Raw genomic sequence first — 23,290 nt, 5'->3', positions numbered from 1 at the left:
GGCGGAGGGAAGAGTTTTGAAAGTTGTAGTAACGCTTTCGCGGTTGGAATTATGAAAGCTCCAAGTTAAAATTCAACTGCGAGAAAGTGCACAGCTTGCCACACCCGATGGAATAACCCCTGAAAACCGGGACGGCTGCAAAAGTTAGAATTCAAATAAACTGCCCATCTCCAACCTAAAACTTTAATTTGAATCCCAACGTTTCGAAGCCGGCTCGGCTCCTTCATCAGGGGTGACTGGGGCAGCAGCTAGCGTCTTTAAGTATGGAGGTGAGGAAGGGGTCAAAAGAACAAAAACTGTGATGCGAAACGCGTGGGGGAGGGGGAGGGGGTAAGTCTGTTAGTCATGTTGTCGCACTGTGGAGAGGAAATCAATGGCGACTTTTGTAGCGTAAGCTACACTGGTCGAGGTTGACCAGTTTTGCGTGTATCCTGGAGAGCCGTGCTGTGCGTGCGGGAGAAGTGACGTCATAAAGGTGAATAAAAAAGCACTGTGTCGAAGCTGGGAATTGAGCCCGGGCCTTTGGCGTTTGAGGCGGAGATGGTACCACTCCACCACGACGGCTCTTTTTTTCTTTATTGCATGGAAAGAGTGCCGAAAAGAAAAGTCTAAGCACGCTTTATGCCGCAAAGCACCAGGCCACCTTACCCCTGCATGAACCCTCGTTCCAAAGCATCAAAAGTCTGGGAGTGTCACCACTTCGCCCACTTTTGCGTGTGCTCCCAGACACCCTTAGAGCGTGTGGGGGTAGCGCTCTCAGTCACAGAGGAGATGCCCTCAACTCAGCGTGGCAAGCTCAGCCGGTAACCAGCTACCAGTGACAAGGGTGTTGGTCGTTTGGTGCCCAGCTTTCGCCGGTCGCAAGCCAGAGAATGAGTCGGAGCCAGAGGTTCACAAAACAAAACAAACTTTATACAGCGAAGAGACGATACAAAGGATTTCACTATCACTCGTACGAGCAGATACAAAGTGATTTACAAAGAGAATGCAACTCGTGCAAAGTAACAGTAGAGAGATTACAATTAAACAAAATCTTTGCACCTAAAGTGCACTAACACAGAGACAATTAAACAAAACACAATTTGTTCACCGGGAACTGCGACAGTCCGACGACCTGAGGAGCACGACGGGGCCGATCCGCAGACTAGCGCACGATGCCTCGCTTGTCCTTGGCTGGTCGAGCGGTGTTCTCCCGGGAGTCGAGTGGGCGCTTCTTGGAAGCTTGAACGGCTGCTCGGGCTAACAGACGGCGGTTGAAGCCCTTCACTTATAGCCCCTCGCAGCCCGCGTCTGTTTGTTCGCGCCAAGCTAGGCGCGAACATACACGCAGTATCAACTGCACAAGCTCCTTCTCCTTCTCGCGCCGGGCGCGCGACCCCATTGGTCGAGCGCGGAAATCACCGTCCAGAAAAATCTAGGTCATGCTTGCGACGGTGAGTCATCGGCGCAGGAGCGAAGGGGAGAGGGTATCACTTTAGCGCGGACAAGGTTACCCCCTTGCTGTCGACAACCAGCAGAAACTTCTCCGACATTCGAGAGAAATCGACACCGTGCGTGGCTATGTTTACTTTGGCGCCCCGCTGGCGAGCTGAGTGAAAAGCCCACGCAAGGTGTACGCGCTTTCCGGGGGTCCTCCCCCCTGTTTTTTTGTTTCATTTTACCGCGCGCAGGCGCGATTGCTTACGCGCAGCGCCGTTTTTTCGAACATGCGCCGAATTTTATGACAGCTATATGTGCCAATAAAGCCATAGAAATTATGTTCTCTGAACTTCGTTCATTGGGCCAGTGCTGCGGTCGCCATTGTTGACTAGCAGCGCAACCAATTTTAACATGCCACAACAGCAAAGAAAAAGTGTGCGAAACTCCAAGTAAAGCGCGGTGCGCGCTCGCGCGCACAGCAGACGGACATCGATAAACCCATCCACATCCATATGTGAAACAGATGCAATGCGAACACCGCCCGAGCCCACGCGTTCCGGTCGTCCGTTGTCATGGAGATTAATACACCGTAACTGCGCTGCCAACCATCGCGAACGTAACTGGAGGAGGAATTGGCGCTACCCTCTGCGATTCGTTTCCGCTGAGAGGTATACGAAGTTTCACACCTCTGGTTACATTACCAATCCATGTTTTCGTAAAAGATATCCGGATTGTTTCCGAAAGGCATTTTGCCAATTGAGTACTTTTGAAGGGAGGTGGACAGCGTAGCCATCTGGCGGGTGGCGGCTCAACTCCAAAGTTTTGTTCCAGTAGCACATACCGAGGTGGCGCTTCTCTCCCAGATTCAATGAAACGACGTTGCTAGCGACAAACCGGTGATGAAATGAATGCTGCAAGCGTGAGTTCCACGCCGCATTCTGTCTTGCAGTTCCAGTGCACGACGACTTTCACCCCTCGCAGGAAACGGCTGCTCGAACAATGGCTATATTGCCGCGAAGCTTGCTTTTCAGTTTCCCCTACGAGGGCTGGGGGACCTTCCTCGCACAGCCGCTGCGTAGCTGTGGCAGGGCGACGTGAAGCGCAAGGCTCGCGGCGAGGGTGAGCGGGAAAATCGGCTCGACACGTATTCGTCGCGGCGCAGGTAGTCGTCGATTTCTTGTGGATGTTGGCCGAAGCGTGGTCGTGGTGCGTCAACAGCGATTCCGCGAGGACCGATGCGTCGGAACGGGCAGTGACGCAGGACGTGGCCGGCTTCACCGCAGTGGAAGCACAGCGGACGGTTGTCACGGGTTCTCCAGGTGTCGCATTTCCTTGGGCCCGAACGTTGTTTGTAGGTCGGGTGGGCGGGGCCCGGAGGGCGGCGGTCCAGCACTGCTGGCTCACGTCGAATAGGGCTTGAGGTGGCACGTCGAGGCGCGGGCTTGCGTACTGCAGCGACGTAACTCATGGCTGGAGCTTCAGGCGCGGACTATCGTCCTACTGTCTGCAACAGGGAATCGTCGTGAAGAAGAATTTCTCACCGAACAAGGCCGCCTACCTTCTCGTCGTCCCGAAGAGCCTTCGGTAGGAAATTCTGCAGGCTTCGCATGACAAACCAATGGCTGGCCACCTCGGGTTTACTCGCACCCTCCGCCGAATCCAAGAGAGATATTACTGGCCTCGTATATCCTCCGACGTCGCGCACTACGTTAAGAGTTGTGATGACCCCCATAATGCGCAGGTCCACACGGGACGGAGAGGCAAAGGGACACCGTATGGCTCAGTTTAAACAAACAGGTATATTCAATAATTACACATGGTTAAGGTTATACATCAGAGGCTGGGGCGTCCGAGCTTACGTGCCGACGACTTCATGGGGGCGATGGAGTGGCTCCGGAGTTGGGCTCGAGTGGTTGCTGGCAGAAGCTGCACGCCGACGGGCTTCGGCGCTGAAGGCCCTCTTGGCGAACGATGTCGTCCTGAGCGTGCTTGCAGTAGAATTTCAATAGTCGTCCGTTTCTTCGAGGATGGTTCACAAACCCTTCCTCTAGTGTCGTTCGGCTTGGAAGATGAACAGGAGGCGAGCTTGTAGATGATGACAGCAGAGCATAATTTTACAACATACATAAACAGAGAGTTAAACTGGAAAAAGCAGAACTGAATTTTCAAAAGAACAAACTTTGCACTACTTTACTCATCGACCGGGCAGGTTAGTGCCTAAGTAGCATCACATTACATGCTAAGCATGGAGCCCCAGCTCAGACTGGACTGCATCCGTTTACATGTGCTTTTAAGCACTTGATTAACAAAGGACTAAGGGCGGTCATTTCCAGTGGCCCGCCCAAAGCATCAATTCTCCAATCCAAAATAACATGCGAGATGGGGACCACCCCTTTGGGTTGGGCTTAGCCTCGAACCCAGAGTCTGTTAACAATACAAACTAAATAAACAACAAAAACGCCACCACTCTCTCTCAAGTGAGAGTACACACAGGCTCTCTCTTCGGAGCTAATTCACTAGCGCCTGTCTTTCCACATTCTTGGCGAGTACTGCCTGTCCGCCATGACAGGTGTCCGTCGCGGCCCTTCTGGGAAGCTGTGGGTGCCTTCCCGGCGATAGCCCACGACAAAGGGGGGGGGGAGGGAAAGAATGTCGTCTTCGCGGTAGCTCATAGCGTCGGCTGTGGTACGGCGCGCTCTGGCCCGCTGACAGCTCCCTTGTCCTGGAATGTAACCGGAAATTGGGGAGGATAAAGCCTGTTTCCCCGGGGCGGCGGCGGGTCCGGTTTTTCTGGTCGTCACTCAAAGAGCATGGCTGGGTAATTGATGATGCCGCTGTCACGGGTCTCCGTCTACGCCGCGCCGTCGAACGTGGATCCTCGTAGCACACACGGAATGTCACACTCGCTCACCCTCCAGAAGAATGTTCTCCGAACATTTGAGTCCACGCAGCTCCCCTTGTCTTTCTGAATCGCCTCGCACAGTGCGTCCGACAAAACACTTTTCGCTGCACTCAACACCACTGCACAACACCATATGCCTCCGCTGTCAATACTGGCGTCTCCAGGGGCAGCACTGATCTTCTTTTACAGATAAACATGAAACTCAGCACCCAAGCCTCTCCTTTCTAGTCCAAACTGGACGAAATAAATTTACCACAGTTACAAAGGAGCTCCCACTTCTAGCACGATCTCGGCACAGACAAAAATATAGATAACGAAAGGAAGTAGGGCAGGTTCTGCATGCGCTCCGCATGCTCTCCTGTGCAGGTGTTACTTAATGACAGAAAGGTTTAACTACCAACTCCGATAACTTAACACATAAGCACATAGCAATGTTATGAGCTGCGGCATTACACAATTCTAACCAGTTCACAACTCCGCTCTGTTTACGCCATTAGTCCGACTTAGCTTTCCGATTTCGCAGCGGATATCGGCCTTCATGAGTCATACTAAGTAAGTCTGTGCCCCTTTGTCTGCTTTGGGACTCGCGAGGGCTCGTGGCAGGAGCCTCTCCTGGCATTATCTGCGCGGCAACCTCGCGCGCTTCTCCTTCTAGCAATGCATGAAGTAAATCCGGTGGCATTCCGGCCGTCACCTCGGGCGCCTGCCGAACAAATGCAGGAGAGGGCGTTTCTTGCGAACTATCTGCGCGCTCCGCTTCACTTCTGTCCCCATCAAAATCCGCGCTTTCCCTTTCCTCATTTCGTGAATACTGAACCGGTGCCGACTTGAGGCGATTTGCGTGTATCCTTATCAAACGCCGGTTCACGTCTCGGACTCTGAAGTTTACCGGAGAAAGCTTCTCGACAACCTCGCACGGTCCTCTCCACTTCGTCTGGAACTTACGAGCTAGCCCAATCTGCCTTTGGCAGTTTTCAATGTACACGCTGTCCCCCACATCAAACGGCGCGTCTCTAGCACTGCGATCGTGCACCTCCTTCCTGCGCTTCGCCGCTTTCTTTAAGGACTCCTTTGCGATGTCCCTCGCCACTTGCAAGCGCGATTCTAGCTCAACCTTATAGTCGTCCAGTGAAGCGTATGGGACACGACGGGGGCCCTCTGGCACTTCACTAGGCTGGTCCGGGTCTCGGCCGTAGAGAAGAAAGAATGGCGATTCGCCCGTGCTCTCGTGTGCTGCGGAATTGTAGGCAAACATTGCATACGGGAGCCACAAGTCCCAGTCCCGCTGGTCGCGCGAAACAAAATGCGACAGGAACCCGGCCACGGTTTGGTTCAGTCGCTCCACCGCGCCGTTGCAAGCCGGATGGTACGGTGTTGTCTGCTTCTTAGCGATCTTAAGCAGCTCGCAAACTCTCCTCATTAGCTGCGACACGAAGTTCGTTCCCCGATCTGTCAAGAGTTGCCTCGGGGGTCCATGTCGGAGCACGATCTGTTCGACAAATGCTCTTGCAACCGTGTCTGCCTTCTGATCTGGGAGTGCTACGGCTTCCGCGTATTTTGAAAGGTGATCGACAAATACTAAAATGTACTTGTTTCCGGAAGTGGTCGTGGGCAAGGGGCCCATTATGTCCATACCTGTCCGCTCGAAGGGAGCCGAAACCTCAGGGAACGGCTGAATTGGAGCTGGTCTTCGTCCCTTGGGTGTTTTTCTTTCGAGACAGGAATGACACTTCGCACAGTAGTCTCTAACATCCTGTCGCATGCCACTCCAAAAGTACAAACGCTCCACACGCCTGCGTGTCTTCGCTACGCCAAAATGACCGGCGCATGGCGCATCGTGAGACGCGCGAAGAACCCTTTCTGTCCACGACCGAGGTATGACGACTCTCTCCCAAGCGGTTTTCTCTGGTCTCCCTTTCTTGGTTGGCCTCGTGCGCCGACACAGGGTGCCGTCTTTGCCAATGAAATAACCTAGCTGTTCGGGGTGAGACGGTGCGCCCTCTAAGCTTTCGATTATTCGCTTCAGGTCAGGATCTTTGCACTGCTCTGTGCGTAATTCGGCGGGGTCGACTACGGGGACAAACTCATCTATAGCTGCCACGGCAGCTGTGCGGCTGAGTGCATCAGCATTCAGATGCGTCTTTCCTGACTTGTGCTCAACTTCAAAGCAGTATTCCTGCAGGTGTAGATTCCATCTAGCGAGTCGCGAGCTAGGGTCCCTGACACTCATCACCCATTTCAGAGGATGGCAGTCTGTGACTGAATTTGCGGCCGTAAAGGTAGCATCTGAAGTGCTTTACTGCCCAGACAACGGCGAGGCACTCCCTTTCCGTAGCTTCGTACTTTTGCTCTATGGGGCTCAGCTGTCGGCTAGCAAAAGCAACGGGATGTTCTTTGCCCTCGATAACCTGAGATAGCACGGCACCCACTGCGAACTTTGACGCATCTGTGGCCATAACGAAGGGCAAATTAAAATCCGGGTGGCGCAACAGCGGTGCACTCATTAGCTTCCTTTTCAGGGCCCCAAAAGAATTCTCCGCGTTTTCGTCCCAACGAAAGGCGACATTTTTGGCTGTTAAGGCGGTGAGCGGCTTAGCGAGCTTGGCGAACTCCTCTATGTGCCTTCGGTAGTAACCGATCAGGCCGAGAAACTGCCGGACCTGGCGGACGCTAGTCGGGGATGGAAAATCCGAGACACACCTTAGTTTCTCAGGGTCCGGTCGCACGCCGTCAGCTGAAACAACGTGCCAGAGGTATTTCACCTCGTTTTTGAGGAATTGGCACTTAGAGGGCTTCAGTTTGAGACCCGCTGCTCTTAGTCGCACCAAAACCTGCTCAATATCGCGCAAATGGTTATCAAAACTGCCACTGTATATGATAATGTCATCCATATACACGAAGCACAGCCTCCCCAGAAGACCTGCCAGGATAACATCAGCGGTTCTCTGCCAGACAGCAGGGCTGTTGGCCAGACCCATCGGCATTCTTTTCCATTCATAGTGCCCTGAGGGCGTGTTGAATGCCGTTTTCTCGGCATCTGCCGGATCCATTGCTATCTGCCAGAATCCCGCCGCCATGTCCACTACCGTGAAGTACCTGGCAGAGCCCAGCTGAGAAAGCGTCTCCTGTATATTGGGGATGGGGTATGGATCGATGCGAGTTACGGCATTTAGTTTACGGTAGTCCACTACCAATCGATACGAGCCATCTGGCTTTTCCACCAATAGTGCTGGTGCTCCCCAGGGTGACTTTGAGTGTTCGACAATGCCGCGATCAATCAGGTCCTGCACCTGCCGCTCCATCTCCTCACGTTGGGAGTAAGGAATCCTGTACGCACGCTGGTAAACGGGCGATGAAGTGCCGGTTTCTATCCTGTGCTTTATAACGCCACAGCAGCCCAAATCCAGGTTGGACGCGGCGAATACCTCCGAGTAGTCGTTCAGCAAACCAGCCAGAGCCTCCCTCTCCCTGGATTTTACGTGAGAAAGATCGAACGACACCTTTGGAGCAGCCGAAGGACTAGCATGCTCTACAGTTGCGAGTACCGTATCGGTGGGCTCACGTTGCTCTATCGCAGAGGTGAAGAAAGCCAATGTTTTGTTCTTGGGAAGGCTCAGTGGCTGCTGGCTACAGTTAACCACCCGTAGGGGCACTCTGTGGGCGTCATTAACTGTCACGAGGCACGCGGCTGCCTTCAGGCCATTGCTGAGAGAGTCGACCGGCTCAAGCACTCCCACGGCGCCGCTCTCTACATCTGAAGGCACAAACGCGTACAAAATGTGCTCCGACCAAGGAAGGACGACCGCCTCCTCGACCAGCCGGACGGCAACCCGCGAATATACCTTCTCCAATGATCCCACTGTTTGACGGGTGTCAATATCGGTAATGCGAATCTCAGCCCCTCTCCTGTTCAAAAACGGAACTTTTGAGCCGCCCGCATTAAGCTCTTCCTCAGAGAATGTGACTACTACCTTCCCTTTTCTCAAAAAATCCTGCCCTAATATACCTGACACTCCGTTTGGCAGAGACACGGTGTCCGGGCATACGTAGCAGGGGTGCTCCAATGCAATTCCGCCGAGAGAGAAGTGTAACCGGTAGAGTCCACTTATGCCAAGAGGATCCCCCGTTATGCCTACAAATTTGGTTGCCATACCACCAGACGCTTCCAACACCTCGCGGTCCCCCTTCCTTCGAAGCGTGTTAAAACTGCTCTCCTTAAGCAATGTCACCTTTGACCCCGTATCTATCAACAATTCCATACAACAACCATTTAACTTGCAACGCACAACAGGGCATGCCTCGTCGGCCACACAAACTACCACCACCTCATCATCTACTGCTCCCTCCCCACGCTCCTCAGGCTGGGGAGGACTAACTAGTTTTTTGACTCGGTATCTGGAGCCCCGCTGTAGGCTTGCTTAGGGCGTGTCTCGCCTGCTTCTCTTTGTGGCTCCCCACGGCGCACGTTTTGGCAGAACCTGGCGATGTGTCCGCGACCCTGGCAAGCGAAGCATACGATTTCTTCAAAATCTCGCATACCGCGCCTGTAGCTTTGTGGCGGTCTCTGGTTTCCAGCGAATGGGCGCTGTTGAGCGCGCGCTTCAACCTGGCGTTCTACCTGCTGAGTTAGCAGCTGTTCCAAGCGATCTAACCGCTCTGTCAAGAGAGCAACCTCAGGGTTGAGCACCGCTCTCTCTATGACGCGTACTCTCGCTGCGGCTGTCGTTAACGCCTCATTTCGTTCCTCATCCAATGCGGCCTCCACGGCTTGGTCGAAATTGCTCGGCTTGCGCGAGAGCACGAACCGGCGCACGGGGTCTTGCAGACCAGCCACGAACAAAGCGGTCATTTCCTCTTTAAGTATATCCTCCGCGTATTTCTTCCTTAGCTGGTCTCCTTCCTCCTCCCTGCTTAACGTATCGCGTGCTAGGCGCTGAAGCCGCGACGCAAATGTTCGCACGTCCTCCCCTACCATCTGTCCGGCGTCACGGAACCTCTGTACCCGCACGTGACGTGGTTCAGTGTCGAAATGCTCAAACGCGAGCTTCTTAAATTCCGCAAATGATTTTGTGGATTTTACTTTTTCGTCTCGCCAGGCAAAATCATGAGCAGTTCCTGCCATCTTACACCTCGCCATTCCCAGCATTTGAGCATCGGACCATCCCCCCATTTTCCCAATCTCTTCTAGCATGGAAAAGAAATCGCAGATTGGAACCCCTGTCTTATCTCCCGTAAACGTCGGAATGACGCTTCCTAATGCCAGCATGCTTGCTCCGAGCGACGGCTGTGGAGTGGGAGCTCCCTCAGATACAGTCATTTTTTTTTCAAGCCCTCCAGTGCCTCAAGCCTCTCAAATAGGGGTAAAAGTCCCACAATCAGTCCCGTGATTCCCTTTTGATTACAATTTTGAAGTCATGAATGTCACAGCATTCAGAGGACATTTGCTTTTGAGACCCCACTTCTGACACCAGTGTGATGACCCCCATAATGCGCAGGTCCACACGGGACGGAGAGGCAAAGAGACACCGTATGGCTCAGTTTAAACAAACAAGTATATTCAATAATTACACATGGTTAAGGTTATACATCAGAGGCTGGGGCGTCCGAGCTTACGTGCCGACGACTTCATGGGTGCGATGGAGTGGCTCCGGAGTTGGGCTCGAGCGGTTGCTGGCAGAAGCTGCACGCCGACGGGCTTCGGCGCTGAAGGCCCTCTTGGCGAACGATGTCGTCCTGAGCGTGCTTGCAGTAGAATTTCAATAGTCGTCCGTTTCTTCGAGGATGGTTCACAAACCCTTCCTCTAGTGTCGTTCGGCTTGGAAGATGAACAGGAGGCGAGCTTGTAGATGATGACAGCAGAGCATAATTTTACAACATACATAAACAGAGAGTTAAACTGGAAAAAGCAGAACTGAATTTTCAAAAGAACAAACTTTGCACTACTTTACTCATCGACCGGGCAGGTTAGTGCCTAAGTAGCATCACATTACATGCTAAGCATGGAGCCCCAGCTCAGACTGGACTGCATCCGTTTACATGTGCTTTTAAGCACTTGATTAACAAAGGACTAAGGGCGGTCATTTCCAGTGGCCCGCCCAAAGCATCAATTCTCCAATCCAAAATAACATGCGAGATGGGGACCACCCCTTTGGGTTGGGCTTAGCCTCGAACCCAGAGTCTGTTAACAATACAAACTAAATAAACAACAAAAACGCCACCACTCTCTCTCAAGTGAGAGTATACACAGGCTCTCTCTTCGGAGCTAATTCACTAGCGCCTGTCTTTCCACATTCTTGGCGAGTACTGCCTGTCCGCCATGACAGGTGTCCGTCGCGGCCCTCTGTGGGTGCCTTCCCGGCGATAGCCCACGACAAAGGGGGGGGGGAGGGAAAGAATGTCGTCTTCGCGGTAGCTCATAGCGTCGGCTGTGGTACGGCGCGCTCTGGCCCGCTGACAGCTCCCTTGTCCTGGAATGTAACCGGAAATTGGGGAGGATAAAGCCTGTTTCCCCGGGGCGGCGGCGGGTCCGGTTTTTCTGGTCGTCACTCAAAGAGCATGGCTGGGTAATTGATGATGCCGCTGTCACGGGTCTCCGTCTACGCCGCGCCGTCGAACGTGGATCCTCGTAGCACACACGGAATGTCACAGAGTTATCGTGAATGCCAACGCCGGAAAACGCCACCGAAAAGACCAGCAGGGTTTCTGCAGCCGATTCGACCGCCATCAAGACGTTCCCAGGAGGTCGGTATGGACCTACTTGGCCCCTTCCCAACATCAACGACGGGCAACAAGTGGATTATTGTGGCGACCGATTATCTCACCAGGTACGCCGAAGCAAAGGCCCTCCCGAACGGCACAGCAGCAGAAGTCGCCAAATTATTCGTCGAATCCATTCTTTTACGACACGGCGCCCCTGAAATACTGATAACAGACAGGGGGACAGCGTTCACGGCGGAGCTAACCCAGGCTATTCTGCAGCACAGCCATACAAGTCACCGGTGAACAACTGCGTACCATCCGCAGACAAACGGGCTTACAGAACGCCTCAACAAGACCATCGCCGATATGCTGTCTATGTACGTAGACGCAGAACACAAGACATGGGACGTCATTCTTCCCTATGTGGTGTTCGCCTACAACACCGCTGTGCAAGAGACCACCCAAATGACACCATTTAGTCTCGTCCACGGGAGGGAGGCCACGACCACACTCGACGCCATGCTGCCCGACGTTACCGACGAAAGTAACCTCGACGTCGCCGCCTACCTGCAGCGCGCAGAACAAGCTCGACGACTTGCCCGTGAGAGAATACAAGACCAGCAGCGCACCGACGCCCGACGCTACAATCTTCGAAGACGCGCAGTGCAATACAAGCCAGGCGATAGTGTTTGGGTTTGGACACCGATTCGCCGCCGCGGACTGAGTGAAAAACTTCTGCGCCGCTATTTCGGCCCGTACAGGATTCTTCGCAGACTGGGTAATCTGGACTATGAAGTCGTCCCTGACGGAGTTACAGCATCCCAGAGACGCCGCACACGCTCAGAAGTTGTCCACGTCACCCGTCTGAAGCCTTACTATTCGCGCTAATGACTCTTTGTGTTTACATTATGAGTATTTATTTTGTATGCTCTGTATCTTTATGTCCGTTATCCCTGTTTTTAAGCATCGGGTCGCTGCCTCTTTAAGGGGGGAGTAATTCCGCGAAGCTTGCTTTTTGTCTGATCTTCTTATCGCGGCAGGCACGCCGCATTATCAATTTTCTGGGACGCGAGACGCGACCAGAGTTATCTCGATTTTTCCTAGCCTCGCGCAAGTGTGCCTACTATGTTCTGGAACTTTCCTTGCCGCCTTTAAAATCGAGCACGGCTAAGAGCGGCGGGCATTCTGTTAGTCGACGACTGCCGAGCACGTTCGCTGCTATCGCCGCCGCTGAGTTTTCAGAGCTGTTCTTAGTGGGCGTAAGCCAGCCTATTAAAGTATTCTCTTACGAGCTGCTCTGTGCCTTCCTCAAGACCGGACCCCAGTCGGTGCTACGTGACCCCGGCGGAGTTCCCGTCACCACCTCGTGACAATATAGAAAACGGAAATGACGATTTGAGGACGCTGCACATGCAGCTATTGATCATGAATTTCACACCGTAGCATTCTCTTGACTCCTAACTCATTTTGTTTCCTTTGTTCCGTCCGAGCACGCGTTCAGGAACCCAAGCCACAGATTGCAATCCTGCCGTCACTGCGCAAGCCACTTGCGTAGTTCTGGAGGGAATAGGTTTCGGAGTGTGGGTTCAGCGTTACAAGAAGGCACAGCGCAGTAGCTACACACGACGATAGATAGATAGATAAAGAGGAGGAGGGAAAGGCCGGGGTGTTAACCAGAAAGGGGTTCCGGTTGGCTACCCTGCACTGGGGAAGAGGGATTAGGGGACTAAAAGGAGGAAGAGAGAAGGGAAAAAGGCATAACACACACACGCACAACGCTGTCACAATTTGTCACTCAATCCAGTCGCTCTTAAGTAGGCAAAGAGTGCCTTGTATGCCTTGAGGGCAGTCGACTGCTGTGGCCACGGACCGAGAATCTTTTGCTCTGTTAATGGGCGAGGATCGAGGCGGTCCAGGGCACATCACAGTGTATGTCTTGCACTCGCAAATGCAGGGCACTCACAGAGAAGATGAGCGATGGTCTCCTCACCACCACAGCTCTCACAGGCAGGGCTGTCGGCCATCCCCATCCGGAAAGCATAGTAAATGGTAAATGCAACACCGATCCATAAACGGCATAAAAGTGTTGCGTCGCGACGTTCTAAGTTACGTGGAAGACGAAGGTGCAGTTCAGGGTCCAGTGCCTTGAGGCGGAGGTTGCACAACTCTCCCGTGCATCAACAGCAGCAACTGTTCTTGTTACCCGGGAACATCCCGTTACTACATACTTTGCTGTTGACACCATGAGAACACATATTCGGCACCTCACACGGGTTTCCTGTCATCACCTCGCAACAGTCCCAATAGTTAGGCCGCGTACTGCATTCGCCAAAGTCATTGAAGCTCATCGCGCATATCTTCCATCGCAGTTCACCCCTGCGTTAAGACCGAGCTCACCCTTATGGAGTCTTCATGAACCTCGCGTTCACATCTTTATTCCTGGCATTACAAATAAAGCTGGTGTATCACTGCCCGCTCTCAAACAACTGACATTGAATCACCTGCATTCTTACCACAGTCACCGCATACATATTTACACAGATGGATCAGTTCACTCGACCAGTTCTGCGGGGTCGGTGGTGATACCGGCCAGATCCATCTTCATGAAAGTGAAGACAACCCATCCAACATCTTCAACTGGTGCGGAACTCGCAGCCTTACGGGCTGCGGTAGAGTTCATCAGTCAAGAACCTCCACATGACTGGACGGTTTTCACCAACTCTAAAGCAGCCCTTCAAGCCCTACAAGCTGCGCTACGACGCGGGTCGCAGGAGCAACTTGTTGCTGAGATCCGTCTACTGTACCACGGCACCGTTTCCAAAGGTCATGACATCATTTTTCAATGGCTGCCAGGACACTGTGGTATTAACGGTAATCACCAGGCCGATGCGGCTGCGCGTTCTGCTCACAACGACGGACTTCCAGCGAGGATCCCAATATCGAGACACACGACGAGGCGACAACAGGACAAGGGCTAAATTTCAACAAATGTTTACTGCGGCTCCGGCCATGAATATATACACCTCTGGTTCGCAAAGGAAAAGAAGGAAAAGAAAACGACGAATTCGTCACGTGGCACCTGCGCCAAGAAATCCAGCTCTGTCTTTGATAGAGCCACAGATGGTTTGCCGACCCGGCTATCACCCGCCCGTGCTATCAGTGACGCTTCTGCAATTTCCCAGGTCAGACCAGTGCGGCGGTTATACAAAAAAGTCGTTTGTTCAAACAGAGCGTTCCACGGTGTTTCAGTGACATCTTTTACAATGGGCAGCTAGCTGTCCGTCAGTGGCAATGCTGCTCACATTCTTACTGCTCTCTTGCAGCCGGACGTTGAAGCATCTTCCAGTTTGGCCTATATAGTGCCTTCCACATGAAAGTGGAATTTTGCAGATGACGCTCCTCTGGCGAGGTCCCAAGGCATATCTGTGTTTGATAGCGGAAACCGGTTTTCGAGTACGCGCCGAGCAACTTAACCTACAAAGACTCATGAGCCTCTTTGCCGACTTGATCAAGACTTGAAAGCTTGAAAAGGGAGAGAAAGACAAACTTCATTGCCATAGAATGTCAGGCTTTAAGGCATGCAGGCTTATTGTGGCCTCCAGGAGGGGCGACTTCCTTAGCCCACGAAACGAGGGTTGCCCCACTTCCTTAAGTTCGTGCGAAATCGCATGCACGTAGGGGGTGACTGCTATCTTCTCTCTTTCACCCTTCTTTTGCTTTTGTCTTGTTTTCTGCTCTCTGCTCGTGACTCGTGCATCGGAAGCTGTTCAAGCTGTCTATAAGTGCAAGCAAAAGGTTTAGATGAAGAGAGTCAAATCGCGAGCTAAGAAGTGCGAGCACCTCCACCAGATGAACGTTGTTGAGAGCAAATTGAGAGCAGAGATTATGACGCTGTTTTTCTGGGCTAAGACACATGAAAAAGAATGTTCTCTTCACGTGATCGAATCAGAATCTGGTACGTGGCCGAAATCTCTCGCAGACTTCTTGCAAATTAAGCTTAAAGTGTTTAAGGTTGGCGACCCGTCAGTGACGAAATATTACGCTATCGTTATTCAGTTCCTTAGATATAGTGACAACAAGTATCTAACTGGCTTTTGTCGTGGTGGCTCAGTGGTTACAGCGTTCGGCTACTAAGCCGGAGTTCCCGGGTTCGAACCTGACCGTGGCGGCTACATTTCGATGGAGGTGAAACGCAAAACGCGCCCGTGTGCTGTGCGATAGCAGTGCGCGTTAATGATTCCCAAGTGGTGGAAATTAATCCGGAGCCCTCCATTACGGCACCTCTTTCTTGCTTTCTTCTTTCACTCCCTCCTTTATCTTTACGGCACGGTTCGATGGTCCACCGAGATACGTGAGGCAGTTACTACGCCATTTCCTTTCCTCAAAACCAAATGTGAATTTCCGTTTCCGATGACATAAAAGATTTGTTTTATTCTCTGCTACATGACGGAATGCTGTCCAGTGTTGAGCTTGCAATCAAAGTGTACAGCGCAATCGATTTTAATAACGACTGTGGTATGAGTACGGGTGGCTTTTTAGAGCTTTTCTCTTGCTACCTGACCTTTGCTAACTTTGATGCCTTTGACACCCTTTACTTGCTAAAGCAGGGTGTTTGCACAGGGTCGTGCATTTTCAACAATCTTAAGTGATTTTTTGTTACCTCGTTTTGACACGGCTCTTTTGTGCGGCTGGGAGATCTTAGGATTTTAGGTGTTTTTCGGTACGTTTGCGACTTTTTAAATCTTTTAGATATATATGTTTTTATTTCCCCTCTGTGAACACTTGTCTAGACGATTCGTCTGCACTTTCTTAACCGATCGTTGCGCTTTTCTATCCTCTTTTCTTGCATGTTTTAAACCAAAAAATTTCATCTTCGAATTGCCCGAGCAGAATAGCATCACGTTTTTAGATTAGTGGTGCGTTTTTAAGATCCCGTGTGTTGGTTGTATGAGAAAAGAGCCAACAAGCCTCCCCTGCCATAAAGATCTGCGCACTCAACAACGGTGAAAAGTAATATTTGCTTTCTTCTTTATCGAGTGCTCTCGGCCAGTCGTGCGAACACACCGCACGACTTGCCGAAAGTCTTCAATCGCAGGTGGCTCGCTTGGATGGGGCGGTTTACCCTACGAATGTGACTGTTCCCGTTGCCGAGGTCCTGCATCGCAGACGAAAATGGGAGTGGTCCCAGGTTCTCCCAGGAAATTTCGACTGGTTCCCAGCGAGTCTTCTGTACTATCATATATCAATGCTAAGAGAACACTTAAGAAGCACCATTGTAGGTTTGGTGCACCAAGAAGCTGCACGCAGCAGAGAATTGGGGTCCGATATGCATGTTCCTGGTTGTCTGTGAGAAGCAGTGGGAAGCTCTGTTAGCAGTGTTCGCGCAGGCGATGTGTTGTGAAGGGAATACTACCCAAATGGGAATTCCTTTGGTAGGTTCTTCGACGGCCTTCCCTTGATCGGGCATTGGCAGTACGAACGGCTACCGCCTGCGCGAGCATTGCTAGAGCGCAATGACCGATTCGGCGGTCAGCACAAGTGAGAAGGATGTGCACGGACGGTGGGGTGGCACCGTACCGCAATGAAGAGCTCGGATGGAAGTGGCATCTGCAAGGATGGAATAGCTCTTTGGTGTGAGCGGCTGCTACGCAAGAAGCCAGGTTTCATGTAGCGTTCCAAGCCCTCATAGCTGCATAGCTAGCTGCCGCCTTGTCTTATCCGCGTCGTAATGTATTTTTGTGTGCAGTTCTGTTTAACTGGCTTTTCGAATCTATATTTTATTTTGGTTCTGCCGCGCTCAGATGTAGCGCCTACTTTCTTGGTGGTGGAGAAAAGCATTTATTCGGCTATATTTACAGAGAGGTGGTCGGGGAGAGGCTCCTAGTGGGTCTCGCCCCTTACAATACAAGGCGGAGTCTCATTCTGGGATCCCGTTGGTCCTGACCGCTGCGCAGGTCCACCGAACCAGGGCCTGTTGCGCACATAGCTCGTGGCAGCCGAGAAGGGCCGCCTCCCAGTGCTCTCGGGTAGGGGAAGGGTGTTTTCTTGCAGCCGTAGCCTTGCGCTGTCCTGAGAGGTAGCGCATGCCTGACTCTTTTGTTCGATGATGCGCCCCTTTTCAAACGTTGTTTTGGTCCGTAATAAACGGGTCTTTTTGTACTGACTGTGAGTGTGTCACTCGTCGGTCGAGACCACGGCTCGTGGACCCCGTTCCGTGGAAGGCGGGGCCTTGACTGTTTTAAACTACTTCATTGCCTTCGATGCTGTTTCACTCATTGAGGTGGAGGCTTCACACCGTAGAAACGAAACAATTTGACAAAAACTGATCATCTCTTCTTGCAGATCGCGACCTTCCTCGCAAGCCAACATCAATTTCATGCGTAAAATAATGCCTCTTATACCGTAGTTACTGATTTTGTCGTTCGCCATGGTTTCATACTGGACCCCCTCCTGTTTTGCTGCTCATAAATAAATTGCCAATAATCATTTTGCATTCAGCAAACTCTAAGCAAGAGGCTGTACGCTCAACAGCAATATTAACTGATTAATTATAACTGCGCCGGCTCTTTCCACAAAAGAGGAAGAGCGGTTTGTAGCTATTTATCAGCTGTCGTTAAGCGTATGCTGTATACGACTGGGCGCCTTAATTCTTGAGTGAATAACGGCTTCTTTGCTCCCAAATGATGACTCAATGCAGAACCAAGGATGCGGGGACATAAGGAAGGCTGAGTAATGACAGTGTATCTAATAGCCATTGTGCACGCCAACGCACGCCTATGTTTGGCCGTGGCATTTAACCTTCCTGAGAAATCCTTCTGAAATGCTTTTACGTCGCATCTTTAGACCGGCGACCGAGCGTCGAGAGTTCCGAAGTTATCCGCAAATGCGGTCGTAGACATGACGCATGCGCCAAGGTGGCTGTCGTGTGCGGAATGAAGCCATATTACGCCCGTTTAGCGTTTCCATGCGAGCACAAGACATTACTGGCTCTCCTTGCGGCTTTTACTTCTTCCAGCGGCTGACCGGTTAAAATCTCAGCGAAGCATCAAGTAGATGCTTCTTGAAAGGGTAGCTTAACGCTCTCCCGGTGCCCTCACGTGACGTGAATACTTTTGGGCACAACTGGCTAGTTTGATACGGGCTGAATGAGGCGGCTTTTGCTCCCCTATACGAACTAGGAGCGCTAGCTCTCAATTCAAGGACACGCATCATGTTCAACTGTAGAGCAAAACTGTAAATTAATGCATGTATCTTCAGACCGAGCTACCTTAGAAAAACGAAATTGGCTCAAATACTTTAGGAAATCCCTTAATCCGTACACGCCGACGTTCTTGGATTTGGTTTGAAAAGCAGTTCGTTTTTCTGGACACGATATGACTCTGCCATTCTGTTCACCAGAGATATGTCTGAAATGCGGCCGGCATTACTGACTTCGGGAAAACAAATCTAGACGCTTCGAGAAAAAGTTTTCAAAGTCGAGTGCACAGACGTGGACGCCGTCCAGCAGAGGATCAAGGTGCTTTTTGATGGTGACGATATACGGCAACGGTGACGTCGCCAGCGACGCAGCTTGTAGTGGAGAAAGCTAGTCAGGCCGTAACCGCTGTAGTAGTAGTCATAAGAAAACTTTTCTTTCTAAAAGTCTGGCAATACTTAGTCTTCAGGGACCATCTCGGTGCCTCTCAGGTGGCCACCGCATGCCCCTAGCGAAACGCGAAAAATGTAAAACGTGAAGCCGTGAGGATGACCCCAGATAGCGGCCTTTAGGCGTGTGAGCACTGACCTTCTTGAAGGGTATGTTGTCTACATTGTCTTAGTCCTAAAATATGCACAGAAAGCCAAAAATTATGAGCGATTGCTGCATCATGGATTCTCTCCGGGATGTAAGGTGGCGCCTTTGATGCTGGTATCAGCTCATTAAATGCATCCAAAGCTTCGTCCTCTTGTCAAGATGACTCCAAATCAAGTGGGAATGATGCCTAAGGGGCCCCGGTACCGCGCCGTAGCAACACACGAGTATGAGCCACCTCTTATCACACTATCAAGCTTGGTCTGGGAGTTTGTACACTGCATGGTGGCAGAGGATGAGATACCTTACAGTTCAGGATCGGATGCATTCACCCCGGGAAATGGTGGAGACCTCAAAAGCGGTTTTTTCCTCATAGGGGGTCAGGTGCGTGACGACACTGTTCTGACAATAATGGACATCATTTAGAAGCTTGATTCTGTACAGAAAGTATTAGTAGAGTGAGGCACATTTTTATTCTTGTGTTTTAAAGCGGACGCTGCGAATATTTCAGGTCAATTTACCACTCCAGTAACATCGAAACGCTATGCTGCGAGGAACAAGTAGACGAAGAGAAGATGATGGCGTGGGAAGGAGCCTTCACGCTAGGCCCACCGGCCTTTAACAGCATGTTTAATCCTGTCATCATGTCCCATTGTTCGGCCTGCCACTGTGTAACAACACATTAATCGAATTTGTTCGCTTCTGTCAAGTGTGAATACAAACCTATTAATATCCTGTTTAGTAACTGTTGTGAAATCGCACAAAAGAGATGACAATGTAAACTTTTTTCAATTCTGACCAGGCATTCACGATGCATTTCAGGAAGTTGTATAGCTTTCGCTAGAATCGTGAATCTACTTAAGGTTACTAGGGAAGGAAATTTTGCGAGCTCCAATATTTAGCCAGCGCTGTGTAAGAGAGAACAGGGTAGTAAGGGGGCTGTACGAAGGTATATGGCTACTAATCTATATAACTCATTCTCTAACCTTCAATCCGGCAGCATGGGCTCATAATGATATGCATGAGTCATGAAAGGAACCACATAAGGTTAAGGTGAAATTTTAAAATATTAACTATATTTGTTGTGAAATTTTGGTGCAATTTCTGCTATTGATGCCAGGAAGAATGCAAGAGGTTGATGATCGGCGGGTGACGGGAATTAATAAAGTACGCGGAAAAGCCAGGGGCGAGGTGCTAGGCTGCGCTGCACATTTGAAAGAATTGTGGCTGAAAGACTCTGAAAAAATATGCCTAGTTGAACTTGCTAATGTCCCTGAGCATAAATTTTTTAGACGAAACAGCGGAAATGATATATTCCGACCCCGACCCCCAACAGCCCTCCCCCATCTCAGAATTCTTTATCAGTTGTAAACTGAATTGATTCTAATATCAGCCTTCTGTTCAGGTCAAGCGCATGATGATCGTTTGGACTGACAAGTGGTTGTACCGATTAGTGCAACTTAATCGACGCGCAGAAGCTGGTTTAATTACACTCCAAGAAAAAAAGGTGTAGAAATGGTGCATCTTCTCTATTTATGCTACCTGAAGCACTCTCCTAACAACCACGTGGATATCGTTAGTATGTTTCGGAAAACTTACACCCTTTTTACTCTTAATACTAGCTCTGTTCCCCCTGCGCGAAGACACATTTCAACAAAGTATGCAGCCCGCACCCCCTTCCCTCTCGAAGATCGCCTTCTCTCGACAGCGGGGTGGCTTGGTTATTTTGAGGAAAATAGTTAAAGGGCAGGAGAAGAGGTTTTAGAATTTGACGAGTTTAAAGGGGTGGAATTTGTTAAACTTGCAGGTAAAGCATGCAAGGTAGTTTTGTGCCAGGATTTGAAATGGTGATATAATCGCAGAATAAAGCCGCATCGGCGTTCATGCTTCTCTGCAGTGCGCAGCGCCGGGCAGGGGTCGCAACGATGACGTCACGTAGGGCGGCGCTGCGTTTCTAGCTAAGAAACAGTTGTTTCAAAGAAGTAAACCGACGCCGAAGGGGAAACTCACGAAGCATTGTTTGGCGGTGTTGAAAAACGCACGGCAGCTCGTGGGCGATGGCAGCAGACGTCTAAAGTTTCGGCAACAATGACGTCATCAATAGTTTCTCCTACGCACTGAGGAGAAGCCTGACATTGGAATTTTGATCGGCAATTACGTCACTATCTTGAATGTTAGCGCAAAACTGCTTGGCATGCTTTGCCTAGAAGCTTTAGGGATTCGATTTCTTAAAGAACCTCGAATTCTTAAAAAAACATTTCACCTTCCCTTGGAGAGCTATGCTGGTTTCGCCTAGCCGGAGCAGGTAGACGTGAGTCATCTGTGGACGTACGCTCGCCCCGGCATTGATCCCTTTGACCAGTGGCAAAAGGACGCTGGCGAAACTGACCGTGCCTCTTCGCTTCTGCAAGGGCCCAGAATGTGTTAGCACTAAAGCCCGGAAGCGTCTTTCGTTGAAGAACACGTGCAGCGATCTCCTCCTCATTTTGCCCTAACATGTGGGAAAAAATGGCCGAAGAGGAGGCTTGGCGCATGCGCAGAACCTTACTGGAAAAAGGTGCATTGGCCGTGATCGGCGACGACAACCATCACGCATGCAAACACGCTCTTGGCTAGTAATGATAAATATAATAACTGATATTCGGCGCATGTGCTTTCATACATTTGATCGGGTATCGTATTGAAAAAGCACTAAGTCGGCGAAGACCCACGTAAGTTTAGTCTTTGACAAAGTAACTTTGCACTCTAGAAGTAGCATAAACTTTCCTGCTGAAGGTGCAAGCTTGCACCTTTCATGCTAGGATAATGTTATGCTGCCTTCAGACTAACGCTGCCCCCTGGCTTAAAGTTACTCTTCTTATAGCAGTGAAAGTTTAAGCTATTAGAAATGTAACATTACACTATGTGCAAAAGCATCAATACTTAGTCTCCAAGAAACAGCTTAACCTTACACCTTAAAATGGGTCAACTCAGCGACAGGTGACCTATCCCCCAGAAAGACTAATATCCCACCTTTTTTTTTTTTAGTGTCAACACGAGCTGGTGGCTCGGAGAAAAATGACCAAAAACTGTGGGCTGCTACTGAGTCGCGCGAGTAGTCTAACGATTTGCCCGGCAAACTCATGAATGATCCAGATTTTACTGAACAGCGAGGCATTACGTGAATGCCGTAACACAACTGCAGTACCCTCGGTATTATGTTAGCAGCCATTTTCGCAATGGTGCTTTTCAGAACGGGAACAGCAAAGAAAGCGTTTCTCGTGAAGAAAGATATGAATCGAATAATGCGGCATTCTGCGCTGCCTATGAGAGCTGCAAATAAAGCAGCTAAGAGATGTTCAACAATCGCCACATACACGTGGTAAATGACGTTGCATTGGTAGCATTTTATTAACGCGGACTAAATTCTCCACGATGTGGGAGTGGCGATCTAGGCGTGTATACTATAGCCGCGTTGTAGGCCAAATATCGTCTGATTAGAGAATACAAGTACAATTTCCGCCTGAACATTGGGTTTTGGGTAGCCGGGCGTGTCCTGAAGACATTTGTCGCCGGCAGCACATAGGAAATGCTCGTGCAATATTTCTCTGTATTAACGACAGTTTGCCACCATCGATTTAAATCAGCGGATTCAGGTTTAATGCGTCTAGAGTAAGAAGCGGGTCTGTATTTTTATTACAGAAATTTCTTGTCGAGGACACCGTGCTCTGTATTGTACTATTTTTGCAGTAAAGCGTAGCAGTAAACATTTCTGTCTCTAAAAAATACATTGTTAAACAAAACTGGCGGCTACACAATGAGCACTTGCGTGTTCGGCTCGCATTATGTGAATCATAAGTGACATGCCATTTTCTCCATGTTTCCTTGAGTGTTTTGCCTAAACGCTCAGCCCATTCTCTTCAAGCCAGAAAGAAGACTTCTATTATCATAATAAAGCGAAAATATCGCATCACGATTCAATTATTTATGTCCTGAATGACTTTACCACTCACGCTTATAGGGTAGAGGTGCGGGCATGCAGCTTCAACAAAGACTTCTTTAAAGAGGCATGAAAATTACCGCAGGAAGCTTTGAGACATTTCCATTTTCATTAGGCAGCAATTGAAAGAAATCGTCTTTATTCTGCCTCTTAAGGCTATTAAGAGATATCTCGGCCATCAGTGAACCCTGATTTCGCAATTATCAAATGACTGCGGCAGGCTTTCCCGCGAGGGGTAGTGAATGGTGCGCAATAACTGTGCCGTACGGAGTTCAAGCGCATAATGTTATTCAATTGCTTCCGTTGCAGAGGAGTGATAATTCATGCAGGCAGCAGGATTCGCATTAATACCGTGAGAGATATTTCGCAGCACCATGCGCTGTAGCAAATAAATTTGTGCTTTTTACGTTTCGGGAAATGATATTCGACGAAGTGAATGCTTTTGTGTCTGTGGTGGGTTCATTAATTAAAGAAGGTCCCGATGTTGCAGGGGTATCAAGAA

The sequence above is a fragment of the Amblyomma americanum genome, chromosome 4 (genome assembly GCF_052857255.1).
Source record: "Amblyomma americanum isolate KBUSLIRL-KWMA chromosome 4, ASM5285725v1, whole genome shotgun sequence".
Lineage (NCBI taxonomy): Eukaryota > Metazoa > Arthropoda > Arachnida > Ixodida > Ixodidae > Amblyomma > Amblyomma americanum.
This window is presented reverse-complemented; position numbering follows the sequence as displayed.